The sequence below is a fragment of the Helianthus annuus genome, chromosome 5 (assembly GCF_002127325.2).
Source record: "Helianthus annuus cultivar XRQ/B chromosome 5, HanXRQr2.0-SUNRISE, whole genome shotgun sequence".
Lineage (NCBI taxonomy): Eukaryota > Viridiplantae > Streptophyta > Magnoliopsida > Asterales > Asteraceae > Helianthus > Helianthus annuus.
Window position 1 is genome coordinate 36,729,179 of NC_035437.2, and position 26,467 is coordinate 36,755,645.

The following is a 26,467-nucleotide window of genomic DNA, read 5'->3' on the forward strand; positions in this document are numbered from 1 at the left end:
GGAGAGCAGACAAGAACCATGGTATGCCGACTATGCTAATTACTTAGCTAGCGGTGTAGTCACCAAAGGATGGCCGCATCATCAAAGAAAGAAATTCTTTGCTGATGTAAAGCATTACTTTTGGGAAGATCCTTATCTTTTCAAAATGTGTGCCGACCAACTCATCCGAAGGTGTGTTCATGGTAATGAAGCATGAAGAATTCTCCGTCATTGTCATGAAGGTCCATACGGAGGACATCATGGTGCCGCTAGTACCGCACGAAAGGTATTTGATTCAGGATTTTATTGGCCAACCATTTACAAAGATGCACAAGATCTTGTAAAGACATGTGATGCTTGCCAAAGATCAGGTAATATTTCTTCCAAAAACGAAATGCCTCAGAATGGCGTTCTCGTTTGTGAAATTTTTGATGTGTGGGGACTCGATTTCATGGGACCTTTCCCACCGTCAAAAGGAAACAAATATATACTTGTGGCAGTTGATTACTTGTCTAAATGGGCAGAGGCCGAAGCTCTTCCAACAAACGATGGAAGAGTAGTGGTAAAATTTCTGAAAAAGTTATTCTCTCGTTTCGGAACACCAAAAGCTTTGATAAGTGATAGAGGTACCCATTTTTGCAATCATCAACTCGAAAAAATCTTAACAGCGTATCACCCTCAAACAAATGGACAAGCCGAAGTGACTAACCGAGGTTTAAAACAAATACTTGAAAAAACCGTAGGTTTAAATAAAAAGGAATGGGCTGATAAATTAGATGATGCTTTATGGGCTTTTCGAACTGCTTATAAAACCACTATAGGCACAACCCCATATAAGCTCGTCTATGGAAAAAGTTGTCATTTGCCAGTAGAAATAGCTCACAGGGCCTACTGGCCAATAAAAAACGTAAACCTAGATTTAGAAACTACGGGTAAAAATCGACTTTGTCAAATGAATGAATTAGACGAATTAAGGAATTATGCATACTCTAACTCTGAAATTTATAAGGAAAGAATGAAAAAATTGCACGATAAATATATTAAGCCTAATGAATTTCGAGTAGGAGACCAAGTTCTGTTGTTTAATTCATGACTTCGATTATTTCCTGGCAAACTAAAATCTAGGTGGTCAGGACCTTTTTCCATCACCCATGTTTTTCCTCACGGTGCAGTAGAAATTAAAGCTCGAAATGGAATTCCATTTAAAGTCAATGGCCAACGGCTGAAACTCTATCGAGGATCCATTGAGGATGAAGAGGAAGAGATCTCACTTCAAACGGTTGACGAATGAAAAGCATCCACATCATACCCGACATGCTACGAACAAGTGAGTATACATCGAAACCGGTAAGTATTCTAACCATGTTTTCGGAAAAATGGGCACTCACACGAGCACAAAACAAAAAAAAATTTTTTGCTCGGCACGAGGCCGTGTCCGCTGGACACGGGGCCGTGTCGACGCAACTGTCGGGATAAAACCCTCAATTCATAACAGTTACCTCATTCCACACGCCCCGTTTCGCCGAAAACGCTCTGGTTCAAGGCGATTTTCCGCATATTTCCGACGTTACCTCCACGTTTAACAACATCAAAGTATGATTCTATCATCATTAGTGGCTAGATTAGTTACTTGCATGTAGTTAAACATCAAAATTTGGGGCAAAATCTAGGGTTCTTCAAGTTCATCCGGATCGAACTCCAAATTTTTTATATAATCTGTTAGTATTAGTTTAGATTAGTATAATGGGAAGTAAATACACTTGTATTGTTGATAGATTTGCCCGATTTCTCACTAAACCCTCAAACCCTTGTTTTTCAACCGAAAAAGATAAAATTTAAAGGGTAAACGGGTTGTTTTGAGAAAAAAGGCACTTGGGGTTTCATTTTCGGGGGAAACCGCTCCTACTTGGCTAAAAATTTTCATATTTTCGGGACCGGGACGAAAAATGAAGATTTTGAGTAACAGACGCCTGGACACGGGGGCGTGCCCGCTGAACACGGGGCCGTGTCCAGCCCACTGTTTGCAGTTTCTTTTCAAAATCTAACTGTTTCGTGCTAACTTTTGGTCTATTCTTTCAGATGGCAAAGTTCACAAAGTTCAATGCAAGTGAGCTCGATGCTAGGGCAAGATACGAGCTACTTCAAACAAGGCCCTAGGAGTACCCCAGACGAGCATGCATGGACCTGTTAACCTTGGTAAACCAGCTGGACCGATTCAACAACATCGTTACAGGACCACTAAGGGTTGCATTAACCACTCGGCTTTGGTCGGTGCATCAATGCACCATGGAGTTCTATAGTACTTTTACCTTCACTTCAAGGTGTGACCCGTTTGATAATGAAGGGGTTGCATTTCGATGTGGTGGGACGAGGTACTCGATCTCTATGGCACAGTTTGGAGCAATAGTGGGATTGTACGCTGAAGAAGAATCGGGAAATGAGGAAAATACCGAGGGATTAGGAGATTTGGATGAAAATGAATGTCAAGCTGCATGGGCTCAAATCGGTGAAGGAATCTACAACCCTAGCAGCACCAAGAGTACTAAGCTGAGGGATCCACTCTATCGCTACATTAACAGGCTCCTCACCTACTCTCTTACCCAACGTCACGACAGTAATGGCGTTGTAGGGTTGAAAGATTTGGTTGTCCTTCACTGCATCCACAACCAAAAGCCCCTTGATGTTCCCTATCTCCTACTGCGAAACATGCATCTGAACCGCCTTGCTCGTGCTCCAACACCTATCTTCTTTGGAGGGTGTGTGTACCGCCTCTTCAAGCACTTCACGCACATCCCTAGGTCCTTTGAAAGAAGCCCATGGTCGGCACGAGTTGACTACCACATTTGCTGAGCCATGAACTTACTTTATGAGGCGGAAGACGGGTCAGTGAGCTTCCAGAGGATGCAAGGCCATGCATGGAACCCGCAGGAGGCCCTAGTTCTTCACGCACCACCTCCTTACTACCAGTATCAACCCCATGGTGATCCGGGTCAATCCTCCTCACAAGGAGGCGGTTTTCCTAACTTTCAAAGTTTACATGATCTTTTGCAGGAAAACCTCATGTGTACCAGGAACACCTACAACCTTGCCAACAATACATATCACCGGGTCGGAGCTATCGAACGAAACATCAACGATATACAAGACGACATCGGCAGCATCCGGGAGTATATGGCGGGTCATGGGGACGGAGGTGATGACAACGATGAGGACATGGACTAGGGGGTTGAAGGAGCAGGAGCGGGTTGATGGCGAGCCCACAGGTTAAAGTCCCTTTATCTATCGAAACAGTTTGTGGCCTGCGTGCCAAGTGTTGAACAATTTACTTTCCTTAACTACTTTATTTTCTGCTTTTATTTTCTTTTACTTTATGCTTTGAACAATTAACGATGGTAATGTAGGATATTGGTATTACTTGGTGTGGTATGTAGTGATGAAACAGGTACAAACCAAGGCTTAGAGTGCTAAGCATTAGCACTCATAAGGCCAGGATGGAAAAACTGGAGGAAGGGAATTATTTTTAGGCTTACAGACTATCCACACGGGGACGTGTCCAGCCGACACGCCCCCGTGCTCACCTCCCAGACCTGCTGTTTGGTTACTGTCCTGCAGATTTTTGCCAGACACGGGGCCGTGTCTAGGCAACACACCCCCGTGTCCATCTTCTGTAAGTTTTCATTACTGGCAGTTCACCACGGGGTCGTGTCCAACGGACACGGGGCCGTGTCCAGACTGCCAGTAACATAATTTTTTTTGCTTTTAACACCATGTTACACATCTAATCAAGCTAAAAATTTATTTTTGGGACACATTGAGGATAATGTGTAATTTAAGTGTGGGGGGGATGCTAAAACCTTGAAATTTTGCAAGTCCTAATAACAAGCCTTACACAAAACTCTATTGGAACCGCTAATCACCCCAAATTTTTTCAAAAATTTTCAGTTTTTTTACTTGTCTAAAGTTTAAGTTGGGAATTCTAAGACTAACAAGGTTATATTTTTACAAGTTTACAACCGATAGCGTCAAGATAAAAAGAACCAACATAAGGAAATTATGAAACGGCATGACAAGCTTAGTTAAAATTCGATTATATATACTTGATCACATAGAAAAACCCATTCCCACAAAAAGTGAGTTTTGAGCCTTTATTAAGCATACAAATATACATCTTTACGCTAAATGCTCATTTTTCGTTTCTTGTGTGAATAGCCGCTTGGTTCTTACGACTCTAGAACTTGCCACGACAATTCATTCCCGGTCCTTACCAACTTAAACCCAAGTAAGTAAATGATGGAGGCATTAGGACTAACCCTTTTTCTTTCAAAACCATTATTTTTATTATTTTTTATTAATTTTTTTTCTTTTCACCTACCCAAAAACTCCCCATAGTTAACCCCTTTGAGCCTAAACCTTTCATTTCTTTACCCTAAAAACCCTTTTACCTACCAAAAACCTTTTTTTTTATTTTTACCCTTTATTTTAGTAACAAGCTCGGCTTTCGTGTGACTTCAAAAAAAAATGATGAATGAAGTTAGAAATAAACAAACAAAGCTCTTAAAACAAAAGCTTGTTTGAAGAAACACTTCATTAAGAATAAAAAGTCACTAAAACAAAATGTTTTACGAAAACCGACGCTTCTATGCTTTTCGCCCTTTTACTAACCACTAACCCAACTACCCACCTTTAGCCCAAGCCTTTACCCAAAAAGTCCTCTTGATATTTACAAAGGTAAAAAGTTAAAAAGGAGGAGGATTGATTGCTTGGCAAGCCTATGGTAGGAATAAGTTCCATGCCGCTCTCGAGTGATTCACTAAAAAAAATACACCTTCGGCCGAGTGTGAGTGATTTCCCCCGTGAGGTATGTGAACTTGTATATAAATAGAAATTTAAAAAGGCATGCTATGCCCAAATAAGTAATTTCTCTTATGAAACGTTCTAAATAAATCATAACGAATAGGATTGTAAATAAATAAAAATAAAACCCAATAAAGAGCTTGGATTCCCGGCACTCTATGACAAGCCAAAACCTTCTCTTCTACCCATTCCATTTGGGAGTGTAAGCCACATATTAAAGAGTTTTGCTTGAGGACAAGCAAATACTCAAGTGTGGGGGTATTTGATGTGTGTAAAATGCAACATACAAATTACATCAAATGAGGCATAAAACTAACCCTTTTTTAAGTACTAATGTTGGAAAAAGAGTGTTTTTGTCTTCCTTTTGTATTTTCAGGATTAAATGAGCTCAAATTAACAAAAGAAGCAAAAAGACAGATAAATCAAACATAAATACAAGAAAAGGAACATAAGTGGATTGCCCGACCCCTCGACAGCATCCTCCCAAGCAAAATAGAGAAGGCAGAAGACTGAACACGCCCCATGCTCAGCCAGCACGGGGCCGTGCCCAAGAAGCAGCATAAAAGACAAACCAGTAGAAGCTTCTATTGCCCACCACGGGGCCGTGCCCAGTGAACACGGGGGCGTGGCGAAAGTACTGCAGGCGCATTAATTGTAATTGCGAATTACAATTAATGAAGAGAGAGAGTGTCAGACAGGCACGGGGCCGTGCCCAGCGGACACGGGGCCGTGCCCAGCCTTCTGTTCAGCCTATAAATAGGGGTGCTTGGTTTCATTGCAACTCATCCCTTGGCACACCACCTCTCTCACACTTCATCCACCACCCACCACCACCATAACACCATCATCCACCACCATCATCCATTGTCCATCATAGAGTGTGTGAGTCGTCTCGGGATCCAAGATTGATCGTAAGAGTTCTTGACAATCAAGGCCATGTTTGCCTAAGTCTCTTACATCACTTGGTGAAGACAAGTGTTTAGTATAATACTTTTTATTTTTAATCTTTTGCACTTTTTATTTGGTTTTGTATTAATGACTTTAATAACTAGTTGCTTATGTTGAAGGTGATTCTTCCTTATCGTTTGTCCGTGGTGTCTTGGCATTATTTTACTGTCTGTATAAAATAAAAGATTTTCACCATTCATATCTCCACGGTCTATATGGAGGTATGTTGGCTACCTGGTCGGGGGTTAAGGGAACGGTTTGGTAAGGGTCTTGCCCTTGTTCAGCGTTTAGAGGTCCTGCAAGGGACCTGGGTCAAATTTAGTAGGATCTCCTTCAATGCCCATAGGTATTGGATGGCGGGGATCCAAACTCTTTGTCCCCCTTAAAAGTTAACTACTATTAATACTATAACCCGGCTATTTAGGACTGTATCCTTGCTGACTCAGACTACTTAGTCGGTGGTAACATCACCTCCAAAAGAGGGGCCTACCAAAATTTGCATTAATAACTTAATTCATTATCTTTCAATAATCCGACCCTTTAGGATTGTATCCTTGCAGACTCAAACTACTGGGTTGAGGGTAACGTTGCCTTCAAAAGAGGGGCCTACTACAATAACTAAGATAATCTCTTAAACAAGTGCAAAAGTGCGAAAATAATCAAAGGTTATACTAATACACGAGTCCGATCCAAGTGATTCATCTTGTCTATCTGTTTTTTATTTTATTTTATTTTCAGCATTTAGTTAGTTTTTATTTTCTTAGTTTAAAAATCTTTTCTAACATTTTGATTTGGTTAGACGTTGAGGATAAATCGGTACTAAAAGCTCTTGTGTCCTTGGACGACCTCGGTATCTTACCAACACTATACTACGTCTACGATGGGTGCACTTGCCCATATGTGTCTTTAGTGTTAGTAAATATCGTGTTTTATAAATTTAAAACATGGCTAAAAGTGTACAAAGGGCTTAAAATATACATCTAAAATATATTACACTACACACGCATCACATTTTCGGTTCCACCAACGATGATCTTTGTAAAGAGTTTGAGAAAGTGATGAAGAAAAAGTTTGAGATGAGTTCGATGGGGGAGATGAAGTTCTTCCTTAGGCTGCAGGTGGAGCAAATGCCCGATGGAATCTTCATTCACCAAACGAAATACGTGAAGGACGTGCTTGACAAATTCGACATGACTGAATGCAGTCCTGCATCAACCCCCTTGCACAGAACCACGGGATTTGTCCAGACGAAAGTGGAGTGAAAGTGGATGAGACACTGTACCGATCAATCATTGGATCTCTGATGTATCTCACAGCTTCCCGGCCTGACATCATGTACCCGACATGTCTCTGTACCAGATATCAGTCGAGCCCGAAGCAGTCACACCTGACTATTGTCAAACGTATCTTACGGTATTTGAAAGGCTGCCCAAGCATCGGCTTGTGGTATCCTCGCTTGGGTGACTTCTCCCTATCAGGTTTCGCTGATTCTGGTTTTGGAAGCTGCAAGTAGAATGCTAAGTCCACCACTGTTGGGTGTCAGTTCTTTGGAACTCGACTCGTTACCTGGCAGTGCAAGAAACAAACCGCAGTGGCGCTTTCTACGTGTGAGGCTGAATACGTTTCAGCCTCCAGCTGTTGCTCATAGATCCTCTGGATCCAACAGCAAATGCGCGACTTCGGTTTGCAGTTCTTGGATACTCCGATCTATGTGGACAACGAAGCAGCTATAAACATCACTAAAACCCGGTTCACCATTCAAAAACTAAACATATTGAAATCTGTCACCACTTCATCTGTGATTGTCACGAGAAGAAGTTAATTCGGATTGCGCACATACACACCGATGATCAGAAAGCTGATTTTTATACAAAACCCTTTGACAAAAAGAGATTTTGCTATCTTCTAAAACTGAATGGGTTAAAAAATCTGAGTTCTGGGAGGGTAGTAGAATGTGAAGCAGAGGAGGGCGGCGATCAGACATGAACCATGTCGTGTTGTCAATTTACTGTACAGTTTATTTTCTGCTTTTCGATAAAAACAAAAACACAAAAATATGTTTTAGTTTTAGGGGGAGGAATTCGCAGAAAAATACAAAAACATGATTAAATTCAAAAATCCAAAAACATTAGAAAACTTCAAAAAGAGGTTGTGTAAAATAGGGAAATGATAGTACATCAGCTAGACGGACACAGTACGCTAAAGAAATGTAACGTTTAAAATGCAATTAAGCAGTCTCGCTAAAGATGTGCCAATAGGTTTTTGCAAAATCAGTAGATCAGTTTGGGATATAAATCTAAAATTTACTTGCGTTTACGTGGGGAACACCTCCAGGATATATGGGTAACCCCTGAAATCTCATTTGAAAGGTCCCTTATTCTGAGATACTAGGTCTTTATGCTTAGTGATATCTGGGGTATTATCCCGGGACTTCTGCTGTATGAAATACTGACCTAGTCCCCGGATAATACTTTACGCATATGCTTTACTCGTAAAGCCTCCCCTCAGCATAAAAAATGATTAAACATTGCAAAATGATAATCATGTGCTGTTGTAAAGAAGATCCCCAAAGGGGACCCACCAAAGTCGAAGTCGTCATCTCTCTGCGTATACGGAAGTATCGACCTGAGCTCTCACGGCCCTCGCAAATCACCCCATTACCAATATCATCTAGGTATACTCACCTGTAAGACTAAATACTGGGATCTGGATACGGGAGTATATACTGAGGTGGGACACATGTAAAGGTTTAAGTCTTAATACATTAATTCCGTATCCCGGACAGATTGAAAGTTCTGTGAGAATTTAAGAGGATCAGTATATGGGCAATCTACGCGAATTGTTTAAGGCTTGGTATGAAATTGTAGCTTAACGGTGCTTGTGTTCTGTTAAATGCTGATATGATCCCCTAACACGCTCACAAAAAAGATTGTGTGTACATATTTCAGTTTATCCTGTTACAAAATCCAAAAGATTTTATTTGTTCATCTTATTTTCGACAACCGACATTGGGAATCAGACGATCAAAGCTTTGTGCAGATCATGTCTGTTTGATGAAGGGTTGGGTAAGCCGGAGATACCTAAACTGTGATTGGTACATTGTTTGACAGTTTGAAAAGTGTTTGAAAGCTCAAAATGTTCGAAAGTTCATTAATTTGAACTGTTTTCAGATCAAAACGTCAGCGTACTTCATAAACTGGTCAACCAAGGTCATTAACTTGGACTTGGTAGACCAAACAGTTGACCAAGGTCATTCACTTAGACTTGGTTAACTGGGTGTGTAAGTGAACAATCAGAAAAGGTTAAAACTTAAAATTTTTTGAAAATTATGTTCTGATTTCGCTCCTACAACACACTAAACATTGATTTCGCTCACAATGGCACTCAAAGCTGATTTCGCTCCTAAGCTGCTTCAAGACTTGATTTCGCTCGTAGCTTCTTAGTGATTTCGCTCGAGAGACACTTTGGGTTATTTCGATCGAAATCAGACCGGCTATATAAGCCATCTTATTTCGCTCCTATTGTCACTTATCTGTTTTCGCCCCAACTTACTTCTCTCTCAGCGAATTCTAGCGAATCCCCCAAAACCTTGTGTTCTAAGCGAATTGCTGCCTAATTTTCTTCAGATCTTGTTATTATCTCAGTTAGTAATCATGGGCAACGTAGTTGATGTTCTAATTTGACTGATATCTTGAGATATTTGAACTGTCGGCAACAGTTGATGAACAAAACGTAGTTTTAGGGTTTTAAACTGCTAAATCTGAACAAAAGATCATATGAATGTTGTCGTTTTGATGATTAGATGGTGTATTTGTGTGTTAATTGTATTAGATCTAGGTTTTGATGATGTTTGTCGATGCCCAGGATGCATAATCTTAGATCTGTACTGTTTTAATGGGTAAAAATGAAATCAAAACAAACCCTTTAATCGGAATTAACAAATTAACAGATTAATGGTTTCAATTTCATAATTTGATGAGTTTTGAGATGTTTGTCTGTGATTTCACCCCAAAATGAGTGTTAGGAGATTCCGCTCAAAATGTTAAACCTGATTTGCTTCTAAGACACCAACAGTGATTTCGCTCCTACATATATTGTGTGATTTCGCTTCTAAACATCCTTGCTGATTTCGCTCTTACATCACTCTGTGATTCCGCTCCTAAGTGTACTTAGAGTGATTTCGCTTGTAATTTCATTTGAAAGTGTTTGTTGTTGAAATTTCTAAGTGATTGATTATTGTATGCTGTTTTTTATGTGCAGGGTTCAAGTGTGATCTTTGATCCTCTTCACAACAGCTATTGTGACTTGGATGTGCATAAAAATACTGAATTGGCTAAGTTTAGCAGCATCTTGGAGTTCATGGGTCGTATTCCTATTCAAAAGGCCTTGACTGATCAACGTCCATTGTACAAGTCACATATTAAGCGGTTCTGGAAGCATTCAAAGTATGATGAGGCAAACAAAACAATTTAGTCAATTGTGAAGGTGAATAATGAGAAGAAGGAAATTGTAATTACTGAGGCGCTTATTCGTGAGGTTGTGAATTTCCCGGACGATGCAGAGTCTCCAACAAAGTTTCCAGAAAGGATGGTAAAGGGTTGCATGCTCAGGATGGGTTACCAGGGTGCATTGAATGTTGGAAATTATTTGAAGTCAAAATTTCAGAAACCCTACAAGTTTATTATTCACTATATATTGATGTCACTTAGCCATACTAAGGGAAGTTACGATAATTTACGCGATTATCAGATAAACATGGTCACTGCATTGGTGTTAAACATGAAATATAACTTCTCACATATTGTCTTTCATTATATGGCCGAGAATATCACTACAAAGAGCAAGACTTGGATGTATCCAAGGTTTGTGCAGATGATGATCGATCATGCATATCCAGAGATTGAATGTGATTTGAAGAATGATATGTTAGTGCAATCACACATGAGCAACGATTCTCTAAAGCAGCTTGTGAGATATCACCCAAACCATCCAGAACCAAAGATAGGTGCTGAATTCTTCGGATTTATAAAGGATGCAAACTACGTTGATCCTGATCCAGTTGATAATCAAACCTGGAGAAACGAAGAAGAAATGAAGGAAGCAGCCTATGCTGAAGAGCTAAAAACTCTCGTGGAGTTCAAAACCACCAGAAATGACCGGTTTGTCAAAGAACCAAGGAGGAGAGGCAGAAAGGTTACCCCTAAAGTACAAGAGGGTGAGGGGCCATCATCACTGCCAAAGAAGAAACAAAAGAAAGTGACAAAGACATTGCTTGTTGATGAGCCTGAGGAAGATGAGCCAGTTGTAACTGCAGAAGAAGATCTGTATGCTGATCATTTGATGTTTAACGTTGATGTTTTAGATACTGAGCAAGTGGTTAATGTGGAAGCTGAGAAAGAGAAGGTAATTGATGACGTTGAAGGTGATGATGTTAATATGGGCACTACAAGCTCTTCGAGTTCTTCAGATGATGAAATTGATGAAACTGAAAGGTTGAAAAGAATTCAAGCGGAGACAGAGAAAGAGAAGTTGTTGAGAAAGAGAAAGAGGCAAGAGAAGGAAGATGCTCCATATGTGCCATCTCCGCAACATGCAACATGTTTCTGATTCGCAATCACCTTCTAGTGGTAGAAAGAAAGCTGGGGCAAGAAAGAAAGTTGTGTTTCCAAAGATACGGAAAGTTACTCCAAAGATTTCTAAGCCGAAGAATGTCTTGAAGAAGAAACCTTCCAAAGAATCCACAAAACCACCAACACCACCACCTGAGCCAACACCACAATCACCAATTCAATCACCTCCATGACAACCAACACCTCCACAACAACCTTCACCACCAAAACAACCTTCACCACCAAAAAAACCAACACCACCCAGACAACCATCACCAATACATCTTTAACCACTACATATCTCACCACCACAACAACAACAAACCCTACTTACATCGCAAGAGATCTTTAAAACACCACCACTCACTCAAATTCAACTAACACCTGGGGAAGAAAGCGCTGATCACTTATTCGTGAGATGTAGTACTGCAGATCGTGTATGGTAGGCGTTTTTGAGATGGTGCAAGGTCTCTCCGTTTAACTCTAGTTCGGTAATAAAGTTACTCGATATTCATAATGTTGTGGGGCTTTCCGGTTCTGAGAAAGAAATGTTTGTTGGGATCGTGAGGGTGGGATGCTAGAGCTTATGGAGTGCGCAGAATAAACAACGTTTTGAAGACAAGCAAGTTCGGATCGATGATATTGTTAGCGAAATAAACGCATGATTTTTACGGATTAGTAGTATATGTAAATCGAGATCCTTTATTTGGACCGATTGATGTAATTAGTAGTATATGTAAATCGAGATCCTTTATTTGGCCCTACGTTTCGTTGGTCGGTTGGTTCGTTAATGAAGTTTACTTTTTCAAAAAAGAGTTTATCACAAAAATAATCCCTTTAGTTATAAAAAATACATTTTGCTCATTTTAGCAAAATTTAAAGTATCAAACCTATTACTACCCAAACATATTTACTTTTAAGAGGCCATGAGTTATACGTGTAATTAACTCTTTGATTTTCCATATTCAGTTTCTCTGTAATTCGTACAAATAAACATGATATCTCATCAACCTTTATTTATTGCTTACCGATTATGCAAAGCAATAGTATTTTAAAACATATATTAATATAGAATCATGATATGACTCATCGTAAATTAAACCATACCATTAGTGGTGTGAGATTTAAACCTAAACGTTAATATTCCCAATATTGGTTTTATTCTTCGAGTTGTGGTAGGTCAATTCTTTTTTCATGCCACGTCTAATTTGTCTTATTTCTTTTTATATTCTTATATTATATATTCAATATTTATTCTTCATGTTTTGATGTTTATTCGATAAAGAGCCTTAGTCGTCATTCTGAAGAAAGTCCAACTCGACATCAAAATTTTCAAACACAATTTTATGATTCTAGAATAATATGACAAAACGAATAAGTTAAAAAAGCCGATGTGTGTTTTTGATACAGCCAAAACTAAGGTAGGTATTAAGCGTGGATCAAACGGTCCGGGTTGGACTTCTTTAAATATTTCTATTAACTTAAATATGTTTTTGTAATTTTTTTTCTATTTTCATTTTCATTTTTATTTTTAATACATACAAACTTTAGGACGGTAATAGTGATATTCAATGATTGGTGAAATGGGCTAAAAACTAAGTTTCAATTTAATTTTTCTTTATTATTATTCTAGTTTTAATGCACTGTGTTTTGTGTTTCATATTGTTGCTAAGCTGGACCTGGACCTCAACTGGAAGATTGGGCTTACTTCATTGCTGGGCTGAAGTCTTGTTGGGCTAAAGTTGTGGGTTGTGGCTGTAGCAGGAAAAACAGAGTTAAGTCTCAGGCGGGTTATGCGCGTGGATCAACAAACCGGGTAACAAACCGGGTTTCTATATAAACAAAGTGAGCTGCATTATTGGAGGAATATAACAAGATATTTCTCTTCAATATTGTTCTCTCGTTTCTCTCTCTAGAATTAGGTTTTCTGATCTTGATTCGTTTTGAATCAAGACGTTCTTGTGAGATTCCTAGTGTGATTGAAGATTAGCTCGTTGATAATCTTTCAGATCGAGAGTAGAGAGGTCTATGAGTTGTATTGTCTTGTTTCTTTGGTGTAATCGATGTATTCAGTAACTTTTGGGTTTGTTATAAAATCTGGGTTGGGTTTCTGAGTCGTTCTTGATAAATTACATCTTTGATATCATAAAATTGACATGGTATGAGAGCACAGAGCTCTGGTCCATTGGTGATGGTTCGATTTGGTTTCTTCCGCTGTTGCTAAAGGCTTGTTGAGTTCGCTAGAGTACTTCTACTATTAAGATCTTGAATAAACTTATTGTTAGGGATCGTCTACTCTCGATTTTCTGTCAATTTGAATCCAGGCGTTGATTGGTGGTTCTCGATAAATGAAGTCTAGATCTGAACTCAAGAATTTTGTGGCCTTTAGTTTTTCTTTTGATCAATGACGAAGTCGAGGACCTGATTTGTTCTCTTCAGCTCTGTTTAGAGGTATATTTGAGATTTAATCTCAAAATCTGGTGTGAAGGATTCCAGATTTGGTGACTATTCTTGTGCTTCTTGATGTTAAATCAAGTTTAGATGAAGTTCTATGTCAGAATTGAAGTCCGATTCTGGTATTTATGATTTGAAATTCTAGCCTAGGGTTTGCTGAAGGCTGAAGAATTTGTGCCTTTATCACTTGTTGTTGTTAATAAGTTCAATGGGGCCATTACTTGTTCCTCTGTTTGGGTATTTTATGGTTAATGATTATCAAACCCCATTTTTTTTGGAATGTTAATGGGATTTTGTTAGAAGGAAGGGTGAGTTTGCTTACCGGAGAATGAATGATCGAACTAACATAGCGTATAGGGAGGATGTGATCAGGATACCTGATCATGTGTTCGATATTGATCAGCAGTTTATTGACGAGGAAGGTGCAAGGAATGCGTTCAGTCTTGCTAGAACTAACTTGGGTATGCTATCAGTGTTTGGCGACTTATCCAGGTGAAGAATCCTATTGGTCTTTACAACCCTAGAAGGTTGTGAGGCAAACCAACTGATTGTCATTATTCTCTTAGTTTCTGATCATCTCTTTGTAACCCTAGAAGGTTACAAGATTGATCTAGCTTGGAGCGCAACCTGTGAGTTTGTTCCTATCTGTTTTTTTTATCTTTATTTCTATTGATTTAGTAGTTTGATGTCGGGGTAGTGAGGACCGGTTATTGATATTGGGGATACAGAGAGGGTTCACTCTGTGGGTCTGTGCTTAGTTGAGTAGTGGTTGTTTTCTGGCTGTTTTGTAACTGTTACTTCAAGAAGCATAGCCAATCTGTTTGTTTTATTCAGGATGTTTATGGTGAAGGTTTACTGTCATCCGTCTTCTCATAACCTGTTTTACATGTTTTTTTTGTAAATGACGGTTTTAGTTGAAAGTTACTTCTTCAACCATCTTTCTTACAAAATTTGTAAACTAAACGTCATGTAATTTGGTTTTGATGATCGTTGTGGATATCCTGTTGGATCTTTTGCATGTTTAGGTTTAATATTGTTTTTACTTGACCTGTGTGCTGTTATGTCTATGCTCTTGTTTCTTGGACAGTTGAACCATGGTGTTCATATATAGGAACCTGTATTGTTGACTAGCATGTCTTGCTTCAATCATTGTGATTGTCGGTAAGGAGTCCTTATCTGATATAGCATGTTTTAACCTATTTGCTATCAGTTTTATGTCTTGAACTGTTCTGTTCTGTTTTGTTTAATCTGGCATATTGGTTTGCATCACATGACGTCATCTTTAGTGTATAGGTTATATGTTGTTGTGTCTTAGTACATTGGTTTTTTGAAGCATATGGTTATCTCCTTCGTATCAGAATTTGCTTCTGATGGTTTTGTGGAATCTTGTGGTTCTGTGTTATTCGTTCACGTGTCTTGTGTGTTGAGAGTCGTGTGATTCTTTGTTTTGACCGTGATTTTAGTTGTTGAGTTTTGTAACTCGTCTTCATATCTCAGATATTCCTCTCAGTTTGGTGTTTTTTTTCTCATAAATTTATTTCAAGTATCTCTAAGTTCTTGTCAGTTCTTTTATTCGATTGCAAGCTTATTTGTAGGTCTTGTAGGATGTTGTTGTCCTGATGATAGTCTGATTAGGAGATGTGTATACTTGGATGTTTGAGAGGCTTTGTCTAGTTGGGATAGTGTTATAGAATCTTGTGATTCTTTGTTAAACATTCAGATTGGTTTCGTATTTGTTGCTGATATATACTTTGGGTGTTGAGTTTAAACTTGTTAGTAGAATTGTGCTGTTCGTTTTCATGTTGAAAAAATATTTTTGGTTTCTTTGATTGCAAAAAATTATATACTAATGTGTCTTCTGATATGTTGTATTTAAAAATTTATCATTATAGGATTAGTTGAGGTTATAACGTTTGTTTAGCAATTTGTGAGTGTTGAGTTGTGTTATACATTGTGAGCTTCTTGTTGTCACATGTTATAGTGCAGAGGTTCATTATTGTGTTAATGTACAAGTTGTTTCACAAAACGTGATGAATCTGATATGATGTAGATTTTGTGACATATGAGTCTTTGTATGTTCTGATCTAGTGGTATATATTTCATGGCACATGATCTTTTGACATTGAATGTGGATTTAAAGCCTTCTGCTCTACTTCAAGTTTTATAACGGCTTTTTTATGTGATTGTATTGGTTTTATTAAAGCTACTGTATATTTCTTGAAAATACATTTCCATGGTTCGGATGGTTTTGTGATAAAGGAGTAGTTAGTGAGATGTAATGTAATCTGTTTCAATCAATTAGGTTATGAGGTTCAGGTGTTCTTTATCTCATGTGACTGTTTTTTGTTATTATTAGTTTGATTGTGTTGCAGGATCGTGTGGTTCTGTCTTTCTAAGTCTGTTGTTAGACTTATATGTCTTGTGACATATTGTTTGCCTTAAAGTTATGTGGCTTTTCGGTGTGATCGTATGTGTGTATATGGTTTTTTTGACAGTCATGTATTCCTTTGGTTTTGGAATCTTTGTGTGATTGTGTTTCTTGTAAAGGTTATGCTTTCTTGAAGATGTATTCTTCAACAGTGTTTGCCTTTATCTCACTGGTCTTGGGGTTTTCATGTTTTGAGTCCGACCATAGTGAGGTTTGTGTAGGATCATTGTGTTGGTGATCTTATTTGGTCCTTATTCGTCTCTTTGAGACATTATCGCCGATCGTAGTGATGTTTGTTCACTGGTCTAGGTGATGTTTGTTTTTCCTTCCACACTGTTCTAGGGGCGTTTGTAGATTCTTCGTGTCGTTGAGTCTAGTCCCATTAGATCGTAGTGTTGGTTTCAATCGGTTCTTTGTGTTTGTTATCTGATGAAGAATTATGTAATTCTTGTTTCATCCGATTAGTTGTGAATCATGTGATTCAGTATTTTGTGATTCATGGGCCGGTTAAGGTAAAAGATCATTTGATTTAATCAAATGAATTTTTATTTCCTTGTATTTGAGACTAATTAGTTAATTGGTTTTGAGTTATATAGAGTTTTTTGACTCTGCGTTGTATCACATATGTTGGTGCTAAATGTGTTTGATGTTTTCTGATATTGAACTGTGTGGTTCGTGAATTTGACCGTATCTTGATGGGTTGTTTGACCCGTATCATGACGGTTTGTTTGACCCATATGACCAGTTTTATCAGATATGTTTCTGACATGTTTTTTTTAATCGTGTAATTCAGTGTTTTTCAACCGACTTTCTAAATATTGAGATTTATGACTCTTTGTTATACCATGTTTGTTTCAAGTATAGTAGTAGAACATTGTGGTTCTTTATTCTTGCTTCTATCATGATTGTTTCCGATATTGTTTGATCATTTTTATCTTGCTATTGTTATAGAATCTTATGGTTCTTGCTATAGTTTTAGTTATAGCTCAATGCTTGGTTTGATGTTGCAAAACCTATAGTGCTTTTGCTTTTTTGATCTTATGCGGAAGTTTAGTGCAGTGGTGCTTGTTGCTATAAAGCTAAGGGAAGAGTTGCTGGTATTAAGGTAGAGCTTGTTGGTACCACAGGCGTTGGAGATGCATGTGTTTGTTGAATCTTGAGCGTTTTAGGTTCGGATACAAATTTGTATAAGGTTCTGGGATGTCACTGGCAAAAGAACTTTCCAAAATGCCCCCTGGCAGTGCACCTGCTAATGTTGCTGGTGGTTTTGGGTGCTGATTTGGCATAATTAGAGAACGGGCATGGAGTCGGTGATGGTGATGTCACCAGTCACAGTGAAGTGGAAGCCAATGCGCTTGAGTTATACATGGAATCGTTACTGAACAAGCAAGTAGTGGCAGTGTTCAATTTCTGGGACAGTTTACACGAGTCTTTATTGCAAGCACAGTCTTGTCAATGCTTTGGCATCTAGTCCTAGTCATACCAAGGTGTTCTCAGTCAGTCTTACAATAACATTAGGAGTGTTTCTTATTTGCGTTACAATGGTGTTTTATTGAACTGCACAACTCGAATAAGGTCAGGTGTTTTGCTCCTGTTTTTAGCTATATGTTTAAAGGTTTTTTGTGTTTTTATAAGGAAAATTAAATTGTGGGGGGGGGGGGTGTTGAAATAAAAACTAAGTTTCAATTTAATTTTTCTTTATTATTATTCTAGTTTTAATGCATTGCGTTTTGTGTTTCATATTGTTGCTAAGCTGGACCTGGACCTCAACTGGAAGATTGGGCTTACTTCGCTGCTAGGCTGAAGTCTTGTTGGGCTAAAGTTGTGGGCTGTGGCTGTAGCAGGAAAAAACATAGTTAAGTCTCAGGCGGGTTATGCGCGTGGATCAACAAACCAGGTAACAAACCGGGTTTCTATATAAACAAAGTGAGCTGCATTATTGGAGGAATATAACAAGATATTTCTCTTCAATATTGTTCTCTCGTTTCTCTCTCTAGAATTAGGTTTTCTGATCTTGATTCGTTTTGAATCAAGACGTTCTTGTGAGATTCCTGGTGTGATTGAAGATTAGCTCATTGATAATCTTTCAGATCGAGAGTAGAGAGGTCTATGAGTTGTATTGTCTTGTTTCTTTGGTGTAATCGATGTATTCAGTAACTTTTGGGTTTGTTATAAAATCTGGGTTGGGTTTCTGAGTCGTTCTTGATAAATAACATCTTTGATATCATAAAATTGACAAACTCAAAGTAATTGGAGAAAATGGGCGGCTGGTGGGCTAGCCACTAAAATAATTTTTTTTTTGTTTTTTATGGGGAAATAGTGTAGCTGCCTAACACTTTTTCATTGGTCAACTCAATTTATGATTTTATCACTGATTTAAAATTATAGTTTTGCCCTCAGTTTAAAATTATGTTTTCGACATCAGTTTACGATTTGAAATTATGTTTTTGCCCCAGTTAAAAATAAAATTATGTTTTTGCTTCCAACTAAAAATTACGATTTGTCCACCACATTCAAAATTACGATTTTATCCCCAGTTTAAAATGACAATTTTGCTCTCAGTTCAAAATAAAATTACTTTCACAATTATAATTTTGCCCCCAATTCTAAATAAAATAATTGTTTTGCCCCCAACTAAAAAATACGATTTTACCCTTAGTTAAAAAAATATGATTTTGCCCCCGTTTCAAAAATTATGATTTCACCCTCATTTTAAAATTACTTTTTCGCCCCAGTTCAAAATAAAATTATGCTTTTGCACCTAACTCAAAATTACGATTTTGCCCTCGGTTCAAAATTTTGATATTGCCCCAGTTTAAAATTACGAATTATAGTTTTGCCCCAGTTATACGATTGTGCACTTAGTTCAAATTTATATTATACCCCGGTTCAAATTTACAGTATTGTCATCACTTTAGCTTTTGCGAACTTACGATTTTACCCCAGTCATAAAATACAACTTTGCCCTCAGTTCAAAATTGCAGTATTCTCATCGTTTTAATATTTTTAGCAAAATTATAAAAGTGTTTCATTTTATTTGGTTGGCTCCATTTATTTATTTTTTTGTCAATGAGTTGTCTAACACTCGTTCATTATTCCTATTCCTGACAAATTACAGATTTGCCTTGAGCTAAAAGTTACGGTTTTGTTATCGTTTTAGTTTTTTTTCTAACAAAACTATAGTAGTGTTTTTCTAATTGGTTGAGAATTATTCGGCCATCGCCTCGCAACGCGGGCGGGGCATCCTAGTTAACTTACATATGATGCTCGTGGTTGAGGGTTTCATACAGAACCATCCCTGAGAATGTTAAAAAAATGTCTTTGGTCAAGATAAAAAAAGGGGTCATATCCACCATGTAATATAAACTCATTAATCACACATATAAAAGTAGAAAACCCAAGATACGATTTGGGCGAGATAAAAGAACCGGGTCCTATCCGCCAAGTAATATAACCTCCTTAATCACACATATAAAAGTAAAAACCTGTATTACGACGATAATTGTAATAAAACAAAAGTAGTGTAACAAAATGATCGAAATTGAAGTCTTTTAAAATTGAGTATGTCATTTTACCATTAGTTATTTAGTTTGAATTTAAATTTTGGGTCTTTTAAAATGGTTGTAACTTCAAGTCTTAAAACATATTGTACCTTTTAAAAGTAAATATAAATGTTTTCTTTGATATATATATAATATAAAAAAATTTACAAATTTTGTGGGCCGAGTTTCAAACCAGACTTTTATATCCGGAGGTCATAGTGTAATTCTTATACACAAAACTATATTTATTTATTTTAATGGATGTACTATGTCCACTATAACGATATTACGTTAGTTAGTTATGATATAATCTAGAGTTCTATATCAATTAATATTTGTTTTTGTTATGAATGCATCATAATGTGGTGACTATCCACATATGTAACCTTCATATACTTATTACCTTTGTATTAATGTAAGAACAATATATATAGATGTTCTTTGTATTGTATGTTGACAACTCAATGAATAAGAATTCACATTCTCCATATTCTCTTTTTCTACTTGATCTCTATAGTCTTGTTCTCATGTCGCTAATAGACCGTTGTTTTACAACACGTTATCAGCACGAGTTTGCTCATTGTTCTTTGTATACCATTTCATTTTGAACCCATCGTCTAACATCACTTGATGCCGCTACGTTTATAGAATAACGGGAAAAAATAACTATCACAAGTTCGTTGCTGTTATAACCACTTGAATTAGAAGTGACTTTCTTGATAATGGTGGAATAATAAGGAAGCAATTTACAATGGATTTCAGAGATACTCTGTTAATAAATCAGGTATGTTTACATGATTTCGGTAAATCTTTTTCTTCAATTTTAGGTTATTTTTTTTATTGTAACCCACCTTTGTTCATCTGCAAAATTGGCTTCCATTATTAGTTTTTGAAGGATTATATTTTCATTGCTTGTGGGATTTGGATGAAAAATTTGTTTTATTATAGCTAGCTATTATCTATAGTTGCTCAAATCTTTATGAAAATAATACTTTGGTGAATGATTGTTATAACCTGATCGGGTTTCTTAATCAGAAAATCTAACAAATAAGATGACGTTAGGGGTTTCGTTTAGCATCACTGAAAAGAAGGGAAGGGACACCGTTTTTTGTGTTTGATCAAAGTCCCTTAATTTATTTGAATTAAATGGTAAACCGACTCAAATAAATCTCTATTATTATATTTTCATTAGTACCCAATATTAAATCGTAAACTGGTTATAGAACTGGCGATGCTCGATGAATACAATTTGATTATTTTAAAAGTTTATATATAATCGATAAATGGATGTAGTTTGATTATTTTAGAAGTCTATCTATAATCCAAGGTAATATCTTTTTGTGAGATTACCCATTCATATTTAATATTGATGAGATGTTATGGATAATGAAAAAGTTTTTTTTTTTAGTTTGTTGATAGAATAAGCAATTTTACATTTTAAGTTATTGAACAAAAAGGAAATAATAAGTACTTTTGTAAACATTCATGGCTATTCATGAATTATGTATGCTATTTTACATTTTAAGGTATTGATCCTATGTTTTATCCATAATGTTATATTTAAGCATGTCTATTAATTTTGTTTGAATAATATGGGGATAAATAAGAATGGGGTGAATTGTATAAATTAATGATTCCTTTTATGGCTTTAAAGGTTTTCAAACACCCATCAGTTACATCATTAGTAATTTAAAGTGTGATATTTAATGATTCATTTTAAGGTTTTAAAGGTTTTTCAAACACCCATCAGTTACATCATTAGTAATTTAAAGTGTGATATTTAATGATTCCTTTTAAGGCTTTAAAGGATTTTCAAACACCCATCAGTTACATCATTAGTAAATTTAAAGTGTGATATTTCGGTCTCATTTTTAATGTTATTAATTTATATTGATTTTTATAAATTGAGTAATATATATTAAGAAATTTGAAAGGTTCTATATATCTTGGGTACCACTTATGCGTGAAAGCTTTTAATTTGAAAGGTTCTATATATCTTAGATTACATATATATGATTTTATCCGAGGTTTTTTAGAGCTTTACAAATTATTTATTATCTTTTGATATGTTTTTTTAACCCTAGACTATACAACAAACTATTAAATTTCATTCTTTTAGGAGTAACTGTTGTTTTATGTCAAATAAACAAAGTTTTTGCTTTTAGGAGTAATTGTTGTTCTATGCCAAATAAACAAAGGTTTTGCAGATGGTCAAACCGTGTTATCAAATTATCATAGGTTTATGTGAGTATGATATATTCCCAAATGAATTAGGAAAATATCAATGCACAAGAAGTTTTTAGATCATGAGTTTTTGATACCACACTTTGTTAGCACTAAATTTGAATAAGAACTTTTGCTTTGAGTGAGTTAAGTTTTGATCATAATGTTGTGGTTAATTGTCAATCTCACAAAAGATTGTATATATACTTAGTATGATACTCGAAGTGTCCTACTCCCTAAATCTAATTATCATAAAGTTTTAAATCGATAATACATGACTCGGTCATTTGATTACTTTCAAATTCATATTATGATGTATATTATGATGTGAAAAGAATTATTAAGTGCAAAAACTAGAAATATAAATTCCCATTTATCACACATGAGTTACGCTCCTGAAGTAGCAGTATCATTATGAGAGTATGAAAAGATTGAAATAATTTTATATTCGTGTGACTGAGTAAATAATGAAAACTTATGAAACTTATTTTGCTTATTTCGTTTCCCAAAGTGAATGTGATTATATAAAGATCATTGAAAATGTCGTGATAATGGACATAGTTAAGAAAATTGCAATGATGGTCATTGTAATAATGAGATCGACCATTAGAAATTAAACGATAGCCAAGTTAATAATGAGATTGACCATCACAAAAAAATGGAGCGATAATATGCGAATTATATGTGGAAATAATGATGGTGATATAACATGATAGTTTATACATTATCTCGTGTCTTATGTCTTATACTAGCATATGTGCAAGTAATATATATACGATCATAAACCAGAAGTTTATGGACCATGATTATTTACTTTATTGGCATGACCGGTTAGACCACACCGAGTCAATGATGATGTATAATGAAGAACTTAAAGATTCTTCTAGCGGATAACATATTATGTTTGCTCTTAAGGGAAATTGTTTATTTGCAAATTAAGGGTGTGTATCCCTAAATATTCTGGAAATGATTAAGAGATATGCATATCTCAACATGATACCATTTAGTGTTTTAAATTGATGCATCGTCTAAATGGTTATCAAATTCACAACATGATGTTTGTCGAATTTATGGCTTAGCTAATAAGATAGCAAGCACGATATTCCAGATTGCATGTATTTATTAGTATTGACGATAAGTTTATTTCCCTAGCTATTAATGATCGACGGAATAAGTGTTGAACTTCCTGTAGATTATGTTCATACACGAATTGCTTTTGTTAAGACGATCACTGAACGTCTACGATTGATAGCAAAGCCAATAATCATGAGAGCAAGTTCATGTTTATATATGAGTACATGTAATTTTACATGAAATAAAATTAATTCACATCAAGCCAATATGTTGTAATAGTTTCTCCCCAATTATAGTTGGTTTTTGGTCAGGAACCAAAGATGTCCTTTCTAAGATTTTGGTTGTGTGGTATATATTGAAATTGATCAACCACTACACACAAAAAAGGACCTTAAAAAGTGGTTGGGAATACATGATAACGAAATAATTGATATCCATCTCAATGGATTAACATTCCCAACATCAAGGGGAGATAAAAAGCAGTTGGAAAATAAATGAGTTATTATGAATTATCATTAATCCTCAAAACTAAAAGTATGAACCAGAAGTTCAAAGGAAAACTCAATTACAAAGATTAGCGAATCCATTACCAGGCGCATTCACTGACCTTAAGAAGGTGACTATGTCACATTTACCAACTGCTAATTCTCCAATTAAGATGAGTGTTCCAGAAGAACAACCACATATTTTGTAATGAGTCTATTGCATGCCTAAAGCATGGTAGACTAGTTGATTCCAACAATAAAATTCCTCGAAAATTGGAGCAAGTAATTAAGATGGTCAAGTCGAGGTTATAGTAATAAGATCTCCTGAAGAGACAGTAGACATGATGGTTCAAGAAGAACCTCAGGTACCTGAAAATAAATAGATCTAGATAAGTTGTATCATGTCTAAGATATGTATGGAATCGAAACAAAATCGACGTCGTTATATTTTTGTATATAATATAGCGCTTGAAATGATGAAATGACGAGGATCAAGATTTAAGATCTGCCTATGAATGAAAATACATAAATGATTGGCCAAAATGGAAAGACGTAAAGTATGGCGGATTCAAATTCTCTAATGAAATGGAAAGTTTTCGGACCAACAGTCCATACAACTGAATTTGTAAAGTATGTTGGATATTAATGGGGCTTTTATGCGAATCATGTGAAAATCGAATTAAATGTGATAAGGCAAATATAGTGCACAAGGATTTTCACAAAAACCCATGATTGATCATAATGAGACAAATTCTCTAGTGGTGGATGTAATGACTTTCCAATATTTTATTAGTCTGGTAATATAAAGAGAGAATTGATATGCGTCTTATAAATGTTATGTATCACTTGATACTAAAAGTTTACATGAAAGTCCCTCAAGGATTTGAATTATCAAAATTCATGTAAAATGAGTTCTCGAGAACGATATGATCGTTGTATACAAATTCATATTTGAATACGTTGAATATAATTGGAACTCCTGATGAGTATCGTAGAGCATTTAAGTGCTTAGAAGGTTAGTTGAAACATCTTAAGGATGTAATTCTTGTGCACCAATAAATATACATAGAAAACTTTTGTCTGGTTATTATGGCATCTTAATGTACAATGTACAAGCATGGTACAATAGTGGTGGAAAGAACTTTAGGTTTCCTTGGAGACCCGGGTTCTATCCCAACTTGTTGCATTTGGGGGTAAGGGCAATGAGGGCGAGGAGACCCGTGGACACAAAGGACCGCGGGCCTGAGCCTGAGCCCGCCCCCGGTTTTCATCCGGCTGTTACTCTAGCGAGTCTTCTCGTGTGGAGGCAAAACGGTTTCTGGGGGAAAGCCGTAACCAAGTCTGATAATCAGCGCGGGCCCGGTTAAGACAACGTAGTCTGGGCAGACTTGGCTAGGGCCCCCCGGTTTGGGGGGTGTGAGAGTTGCTCTCACAACCAAAGTAGACTCTCACCTTTCAAAAAAAAATATTCAAAGACATCCTTGCATATAATATAGAAATCAATGAGGAGGTATATGTAATAGAACTCCTAAAGAGTGAATGCACATACATTGTTTTTCAAAGTTGAAAGAAGTATGTATATGATTGCAAATGCCTGAAGCATTGATTTGAAGTCCTCAAGAATGTATCTTTATAAAGTTAAAGATAATATGAACTAAAATAGTCAAGTTGAGTGTTGTACAACTCATGATATATTATGATAAAGAGCAATATAAGTTTGATAATATTATCCATCTTTATCAAATGATCTTTCTTAAAATTTGACTATAATCGCAATTTACAGTGATGATGTCTAAGCATCATCAAGAGAAACTGACGAGCTTTTAGAAGGGGATTTTTTTAATGACCCTAGCATAGTCTAATTATTACTCGACTTGAAGTTCGAATATATTTGTAATCATACTTTTATTCATCTATCAAACTACATCTAGAAGATGTTAGTGGGGACATTTTAGTATGTAGAGAGCTCAACCTTATAGTATGTTAAAGGTTGTTCAGACACGTTTTATAAGAAATGATTATTATCATTTCCTACCAAAGTAGAGATTCTCATTTCAAAAGTACTATGGCTAAAGTGCAATTGTGCATTAACTTAACTTTCTAGCTATGCATGATAATATATATATTTTTTATTTGAATTGATCAACATGATATAGTACATGTCCAATGAGGAGACATTTGAATGGTAAAGCAGATATGTCGATACCCTAAAGGTAAGAATGATACGTGTCTATATTTTACTAACCTATGAAAGCTAGTTCTGTTAGTCTTGTAGATATAAAGAATGTAACACAAATAGTCTTGGATCTTATGGTATTTGTTCGCAAGAAGAAGCACTAGAAGTCTCACAAGAAGATTTTACAACATTACTCAATATAAAGGATTGCACTTCAAGGCATCAGACGACAAATCATTCTACAAAAGTTTTGAGCAACTTTTGAGGATGATGGACATACTTTACTTAAAGGATGCATATTATAATGAGGGGGAGATTTACTCAAGTTGCACTCTTTTTCCCTTAACTAAGTTTTATCCCAATGGGTTTTCTTAGTAAGGTTTTTAATGAGGCAATACACCTGATCCAAAAGTATCAGGGGGAAATACATGCTGCACTCTTTTTTCCTTAGCTATGGTTTTATCCCACTGGGTTTTCCTAGCAAGGTTTTTAACGAGGCAGAATCACCTAGTGTATTAAAAGAACAGTAGACTATTATATTTCAACATGTGGATAGTCAAGGGGGAGTGTTATGAATGCATCGTAATGTGGTGACTCTCCACATATGTAACCTCCATATACTTATTACCTTTGTATTAATGTAAGAACAATATATATAGATGTTCTTTGTATTGTATGTTGACAACTCAATGAAT